The 8448-nt window shown below is 41.1% G+C and overlaps 1 protein-coding gene across 1 annotated transcript in view; it reads right to left on the bottom strand.

Moving 5' to 3' along the window:
• DDO (D-aspartate oxidase) overlaps positions 1 to 285 on the bottom strand; it is a 9823-nt gene extending 9538 nt beyond the window's left edge. Inside the window, exon 1 of the mRNA XM_009576961.1 lies at positions 197 to 285. The gene's annotated coding sequence lies outside the window, so the exon portion shown is untranslated. The remainder of the gene's footprint in view (positions 1 to 196) is intronic.
• Positions 286 to 8448: the final 8163 nt, after the last annotated feature.

Genomic DNA, 8448 nt, shown 5'->3' with positions numbered 1-8448 from the left:
AACCCCTCCCTGCCTGAGCTTAAGGAGCTGGTTTGTGCCCCGTGGAAAAGTCCCTGGGGCAGCGCTCGGCCCCCGCGCAGCCCCTGCGGACCCCTTCCCCGGCCCTCGGCAGCAAAAGGGCTCCGTCATCTAACATTTCCCTCTTCGACTGGAAGTATGGTCCGAAAAAAAAACAAGCGGCGAGAGAAGGCAATACCTGGTGAGGAGGAGGCCCCCCGGTCCTGCCTGGAAGAGTCGCCCTCCCGGGAAGCGTGGGGAAGCGGAGCGGGAGAGGACGGAGCGCGTTGCCGGGGGGAGGCGCAGGCGCTGCCGGGACGCCCCCCCTTTTTTTTCCCCCAGGCCGCTCCCCAAGTGCCCGGCTCCGAGTCCTTCTGCTAATGAAGGAGCTGTTTGTGCCTGGGCAAAGGCCGCCTCCAGCGCTGGCACCTCTCCCGGGAGAGCCCGGCAGCCGCGCGTTGGCTCTGCCGGAGCCGTGCCCTTTGCCGCCTGCTGATAACTGTTTTCCTTCACGATTTCCCCGGCACACTCGAGAGGAGTCTCATGGGGCCCCGCTATCCCGAGCAGAATATATCGTCTTTCTTCTTCTCTTACAAGCAATTAATTATGTTCTGAATGTTTCTGAAGCTGCCTTAAGGTTGCCACAGTGCTTGAGCCATCGTGCTAGCAGTCAGGATGGCAGTAGCACAGCGTGGCCGAGGGCCTGGTTGTTGCAGTCATCACAGGGCAACGAAGAACAAGTCCCTGCTAAACCGCAAATGCCTGGCGAGCACAGCCAGACAGGACTCTCCGGATTAACCTTTTTCAGCAGAAAACCACAAGTTTGTCAAAAACAAACCTGTCTGCAGGATCACTAGGATGAAATGGTATACCAGGGATTCTTGGCTCCAGGGCATTTGCCGTGGGCAGGACATTTTGGCTAATACTTGGCTGCTTGAGCATTCGTCCCTGAACAGACTCAGCAGGACAGTGTTTGGAAACTGTTCCCCTGCAGTCCTGTCGAACAACATTTGCCATGGATCCTGCAAGCAGGTGCCTTTTCTTTGCAGCCATTTAAATACAGACCAGGCAGCCATCCAAAGAGCATCTGTACATACAGCAGCGTGTACAACACGTGACCAGCTGTTCTCGCCTCCCAATCTAGCCGTGTTCTTAAATGGTAAAACTAAAGCTGTGATATATTACACATATGTAATCACTGACCTTTTTATATGCATAAATTTTAGGGGTTTTTTCCTTTAACAGTGAAAGGAACAATTCTGCCAAAATTATAGCATAGCTTGATTTTTCTGAGTGGTTTGAGAATACAGTATTGAATAAGACAGGGAAGGAGGCAGAGGATAGGAGAAGGTTTGCTTGTTTAGAAATGAAATTGTTGATGGGCTTGGTGTATTGATTGTAAATGTACACTATTTTAAATCATTGCAGGATATCTGCAATAGCTTTGGAGAGGAGCCTTTCAGATATGGAAACCTCCTTCAAATATAAGCAGAGGTCACAGTGCCAGATTAAAATTACCTGCTATTTCTTCTCCGGAGATTCTATTTCTCATTGCTTATAACTTCACCAAATTTGAATTATTTGGATTGTAATTTTCTGCGTTGGATGTTTATGCAAGGCTGAATGTTTCAGGGAATTCCCAGTGTGTCTTTTCCTGAGAATGAGACTCAGGAAATGCATGCTGCTTTGGGATACCAACTCTTACAGTAATTTCATTGAGAAACTCTTAGTCTTCCATGAGCTAAAGTATTTTGGAAGGGTGAACACACTATGCTTTGCCATATTTTAGGATGAAGAAAGAGCTTTGTTTGTCATCTCTTTCTACATAATCTAGATGTGTGACTTCCCACCACAAATGCTTCTTTATCCATGCAGGTATCTATAAGGGGAAGAAATTTCAACTCCTTAGTGCTGCCATTGTTTTTCTTACCTCTCCTCTTCCCTAAAATGAACAGCACAATATAGAGCCTCTTTGGTCTAACTCCCAGAGCCCTGATAAACCGAAGATCAGCCATTCTGAATTGAGGCCTTCAAGATATGAGAAGTTTTTTGTACAGATGTTGGTGCTCTCTCGTGAAAGATGGGAAAAAGCACAAGGACAGACAAGAAGCTCTGCATCACAGCCCAACTGCTAAAGACCCCCCGGATGTTTGTGTATGTATTATTCTGTGTATTGTGCAAAGTATGTCATTTTGAACTAACAAATAATTGGCTAAATAGTATTCCAAGTGCAACGTTCACCTATTTGTATTTCGAGAACACTCCTGACAAACTCTGTGATAGTGGCTATTGTATCCTTTGACTGAGTGCAAGTCATGATTTGGTCACGCAAGAAGAGTGCGCCAGGCTTCTGGCACAAAACGAACACAGCCCTGATCATACTTGGAGCTGCTTCTGAACAATGACTGGCAGTGGCATCCCAGCACACCACCAACCCAGCTCGAGTAGTGCTTACGAAGTGTTTCCCTTTACTGTAGCATTCTCTTTGCTTTGTGTACTCTCTTGGATAGAGCAGTAACGATAAGCAGAAATGACCTCTGTGAACACAGCAGTGCTGACCTGTTTCTGATCTTATGAATGACATGGACCACTTCTCTGCCACTTCTTTAACCAGTTCAAAGATCAAGTCAAGCATCAATGTCCATGGCAAGTTACCATTTCAGCAAAGAGGTTAAGCTTCTCCTCATTTTGCTGTTTTCCCATGTTATTTACTTACTTCTGTGGGATTCTCTCAATGAGGAAGATACCGGCAGTACTGACATTCCTATTGAAAAGCTTTGTGAAAATATTTACTGAGATATTGTTCACTTATCCCTGGTTCTTTTGCTGTGTTCCTGATCACCTCAGTCAAAACCACTTTTCATTCTCATCACTGAGATGAGACCACAGCAATGAGACTGTGGAGAGAATCTTCACAAGGGTCACCCCTTGGTGCTGGTTTTTTCTTATTCCTGTGCAAGTCAGTTCATCTCCACACGAAACATTATGAGGCAACGTTAATAACTAGATGCCTGTGAGCACTCCATGGCTGGATCCTATTCATCTGCAACAAACACCCGAGCAGTATTCAAGCCTGTGTCTTAGACAGGAATGCAGAAACAGAAGAGTTGATTTGTCACTAAATGAGATATTCTCCATTACCTCTGATAATTCATAAACCTAGGATAGTAATTTCTTTGAAAGAGCTGGTTTTGTGTACAAACCTCTCTGCAATCATTTTTATATATCAGTCATATTAAAAAAAGATACTTCCCCATTTGAGGTATATACTTTTTAGGCTTGATTTTTCTCAGCTTGATTGAACTCAGTGCTCTTGAAATCAGTATATCAGGGATGATTCAAATTTCTCAACTTTAGCAAACAAATATTTGAACCATTCACTATGGTTACTTTCAGGGAGGAACCTAAATCACCTGGCAAGGACATAGAAAGCCATTAAAACACGAATGATGAAGCCAAGTGATGGGTGTAACTTGATCAGAAAACATAAGGTTAATAAAATATGCATGGAAAATTGAGTAGTTTGCACTAATTTGAGATTTAAGGGAAATGAAAAATAAACAGGTTTCTGAGAAGGGCCAAGAGGACAAATCACAAAGAACAGGGCTACAGATAGATTGCTGCAGTTCTCATTTTCCTTGCACTGTCTGCCCACTCCAGTTCCTGCACGAGGAAGTTGCAGTTAGTTTTCACATCCACTGAACACCAAGTGGTTACAAGTTACATCATTGTTTTGTCATTCCTGTAGTCAACTACTCTCTTTTTTGATTAACTTACACCCAATCTACAATATCTGCAGCTGTTTTTGTCACTACTGAATTTGTCCAAGGGACTACTGCCCCAGCCAGCTTATACAAATAAAGGCAAAAAAGAACCATATTCTTCCTGCAACTGAAATGAAAAACGTCACATTTTTAATGCATATTTTGTCATAGTCACCACATAACACATTACCCAAACCTTGGTTTATACCTGCAAACACAAACAGGAAAAAGACACGCAGGTGATACTTGCCAGCCTAAACCACGCAGGAGGTATCCCACGGGTTTCCCTGCAGGAGGGATCTCCGTGGAACACGGAAGCACCAGCCCAGCTCCTACAAGGGAGCATGTACCAAATGGAGTGCTGGTGATTGTTAGGAGTTCATTAAATTATATAAAGGTCTAAAGATTAAATAACATGTGTTTGACTTTATTCTTGCACATAATTGCAGATAATAAATACACATTAAAAAAAAATTAACATATATTGTACTAAACCCACATATTCTGGGCAAACGAACTCCTTCCCATGAGTACATACTTCCCCCATGTTACCAAAATGCACACTCCCCCTGGTACAGAATCTTGTACGAAACTGTTACCAGTACTTAGATGTGCTCTAACCTTTCTTCATGAGAGATGTAACAATGCAGATACTGCTCCACTGCATTTACTAGAATTTTTCCTGATAAAATACACTTGTTCTTTTGTCAACAGTCATCTTTTCTTTTTTCCTTTTTTTTTTTTTATCTTTGAGTTTAATTTCTCCCCTATGAATCTGTTGCGGGATTCCGACAAGCATCTTTAAGATATATTTGTACAAGAGTATAGAATGAATCCAGACCCTCCTTTTTGCAGCCACAAATGCCTTTCTGGCATCATGCCTCCATGGCGCAAGTGACCTTGCATTTTGTAAGCCCTTGCAAAAGGCACTCACAGGCCTTGCATGTTGCTGAGCCCAGCGCTACGGAGGCTTCCTAAGTGACTGCACGTAAGGAGTTGGTAAAAATAAGCTGTGAAAGATACAGGAGAATGCCAGATTCCTCCATCCCAGAGGTGGGATCTCAGACCATCTTCTGTTTCCACAGAGCCATTACACAAAACCCCTCAGCCTTCAGGCAGGATTCACTCCCTTGTTCAGACATTCAGGGTACCACCCAAAGCATTTGACACAGAGCGCATGTAGTTTGAATAGCTTTTTTTTCTTCATAACGCTTAAACTACAGAAATTTTCACAAATAAATTGAAGTGAGTTATTAAAGTAGAAAATACATCTGTTTTAAAATACAGATTCAAAATATCAAACACATTTACTTAGTATTTTTTCTCAGTTACCATTAAACTAATGATAATTGCTCTCATTCCTACACTTAACCCAGAAAGTATGTCCTTAACAAACTGTAAGACTGTCTAATAAAATATGGTATCAAATTTAGGATAAAAACATTTGTCATTGTGCAATAATGACCAGCAATTAAGACAGATAAGAATTCTAATCCAGTATCTCATAAAACCATTATGTAACCCCAGAGACATTGATCAGCACAATAAATTTGCACTAAGATAGAGATGACAAATACAAACATAAATGAACTTAAGGACTCAGATAAGAAACTATGAAAAGGCATTCTTTTTATGAGCAACAAGAGGAAAATACGCCCCACAGGAACAGAAGCATTTGTTCTCAAACTCAGTGCTCTCTTGCGAGAGGATTTAGATAATCTATGAACATTTAAGAGAAAGAAATCAACTCACCCTGTCTATCCTACGTTTATAATGTATGAATGACTAGTGTTAAATACATTTTTTGTCCATATAGAAAAAACAAGCAAACAGAAATGCTAGAGACATACAGACACATGCTATTTCCTTTTTTACAGTAATATGCTTCCTCAGGTTAAAGAATAGGATAACCCAAGGCATCCTCTAAGCTATTCATGCATAAAATCACAAAAGGTGTACCTGTAGATGAATAAACTTTTTACTTCCAGGGAAAAAAGTAACATCATTAGTGCAGGGAAATTCAGGTCTCATTTGAATCAAAGACTAAATACCAAATACTGACTTCAGTGACAGGAGGAACTGGCTTTTGGGATTAAAAGCCATCAAGCTACATTGTGTTTTAGAATCATCATGAAGTTTTAGCCTGTAAGGATTGCTCAGTATCATTGTGCATTTAAGTGTTTGCTTTTTTCTTTTTTCTTCTTTGCCTTATGTATACCAATTACAGATGACCAGGTCCTGAATCCCTCAAGTCAAAGGAACACAGAACATGCACTGACTGTTCTTAGCAGGGTAACCCCCAAATCAGTTATTTGGCAGGTAAGGAACTAGAAAAATTAATTTCAGTTGTTCTTTAGTACCTTGTTAGAAATAGACTGTACTGTCCCCAGCACTCAAGACTGAGGAGTTTAAGATAGGACCTTGTACTAATAAAAGAGGGAGTATCAGTGTGAAAGAACCCCAAAATAATGCAATTACTTGGAGCTCCGGGGCGGCGGAGGGGAGAGTGGCTGCAATGTCAGACAGTACCAGTTTAATTCCTTGTTAGGTCTATTGCATAATGTTTTCTTTTTCAGCATGGTTAAACCCCTGTTTAAGGCAGGGCATGCATGGTTTGGCAACAGATCTTGCAGATAAGGAGAGTTGGTCTGCTCTGGGAAGTGGAGGGGATCTGAAAGCAGTGGAAGAATACCAGGTCTGCTCTTCAGCAAAATAAAAAGCCACAGCATGTGAGTAATCCTATCTTTAGTCATCAAAGTATGTATTCAAGTTGTTCTCTGAATAATGATGGGATTACTCACGCGGGTAAGGTTAAGCACATTCTTTTGATGAACTAATATATCTGGACAGAAGCCATAGTATTCTATGCAGTTCTCTTCGGAGGTTTTCTGCAAATACTGGAACACCCACAGAACTGAGGACAGCATAAAGATCCCTTTCTGCTTTCCATGTAATTATCACACAGAAACTCCTTGAACTTAAACTTACTGATTTTTGCTTGGCTTTGAAGCATGTTAGTCCTCATATAGGATACGATTTTGTCCTAATACCAGGACCAAAATGCTACTTGACACTCTAGGAGAGTGCAGTGAAGAAAAAAATCTTTTATAAGGGGATATAAACCATTATTCTGGTTTCAGAAGTCATTGAATGTGCAGACATAATTGAAAATTGTGACCGTTAAACTCTACACTATATAGAATATTTATCTAGAGCAATATAGATGTCTTATTTTGGGGTACATGGCAAAGAAGTAAACAAGGGAAGACTTGTTTTGATGAGATCATACCAGCTAGCATGGGAGTAGGTGCCTAAGATGAGAACAACTCTGATTTCAAACCAGGGATGACAGGGTTCCTGCAGCCCAGGCAAGAGAGGGCTGTCTGAACCTCAACACACAGAAGCTTCATGTGCCACCCCCCTCAAACCAAGGGTGGCCAAGAGAAGAGGATACAGATCCTCAGGCAAGGGAGAAACCCCTGTGTCTGGAGGTAGACTGAAAAAGGGGAGGTGGGACAGAAAGCCATAAAACCAGCAGACAGAATGATGCATTCCTATCTATCAGTTTTCTGTGGTCCATAGTCATAAGGCACGATCACTGCACCAGCAAATAAGTGTTGATGCACACATGAGGTGTAACAACAGTGGGACATTTACAGACACTTTGACTAAAACTACTAGAGTAACTGGTAACTCTTCTATTGATCAATGTCCTCCAGCTAGCATTTTTTTAATTATATTTTTCTAACTGATTTTGTGTGGTATAAGGAAAAAATGAGCTACAGAAAGCTGGTCTATGAGAAAAATGGTGTGTAGATACCATGTCTACTAAACATTGATAAACTAAGTCCACCTCTGTGCAGAGAGCCTGAATAAGACCCATTTGCCACTTATTCTGCTCCACTGAGAAGGCCTTGATAGAGGCATTTGGCAAAGTTGCTGATGTAGCTCTTGAAAGTTATGATGCTAGATCTGAGCTGAAATAAGTGAGAAGGGGAGCATTGAAATAACAGTCTGGAATGAATATGATTTTCAAAGGCATCAGGCACTTTAGTTTTGCCTAAACTAAAAAGAACTTACTAAGACTGCAGTAGATCCAGTGAACAATTTTTTTTAAACCACTAATAAAAACACATTTGCCATTCAACAGAATGAATAGTATACAAACTATTTGCACATTTTGCAAACTTAGTATTATTTTTTCAGTTAGAAGCTGTTCCACAGAATACTTTGCTTTGTTAGCAATGGCACCTTTTCCAGTAGAAAATTTGAAAAAAAAAGAATAAATTAGACTTTGAAATTATTGATATGACTTGATGCAATGTTAAGGCTTCTCTCTTGAATTGTAAATGTTTGAGTTTGCCATGTTTTGAAGTCTCAAGCCTGCAACAGGACAAGAGCAGAAAGGGCACTTTGTGGTGGGTTTACAAATCTAACTGCAGAAAATGTGAAGCAAAGAATCGGCATATTTTTTACCTATGTGTAATCAGGTAGGTTCCAACATTTAGAGTAATCATTCAACTGGTCACAGCAAGTCAGATAGGTTTTCTGAAGCCTGTGTAAGTTTGACAAGGGATCTAGAAATCCTATCAAATTTTCTGCAGTACCTCAGTCACGTGGAAAAGGTTTTATATACTTGCTCTGTTGAAAAGGCAAGACTGGATACAAATTAAAAGGCACAGATATT

The sequence above is a fragment of the Fulmarus glacialis genome, unplaced genomic scaffold (genome assembly GCF_000690835.1).
Source record: "Fulmarus glacialis isolate BGI_N327 unplaced genomic scaffold, ASM69083v1 scaffold7604, whole genome shotgun sequence".
NCBI classification, from domain to species: Eukaryota; Metazoa; Chordata; class Aves; order Procellariiformes; family Procellariidae; genus Fulmarus; species Fulmarus glacialis.
This window is presented reverse-complemented; position numbering and strand designations above follow the sequence as displayed.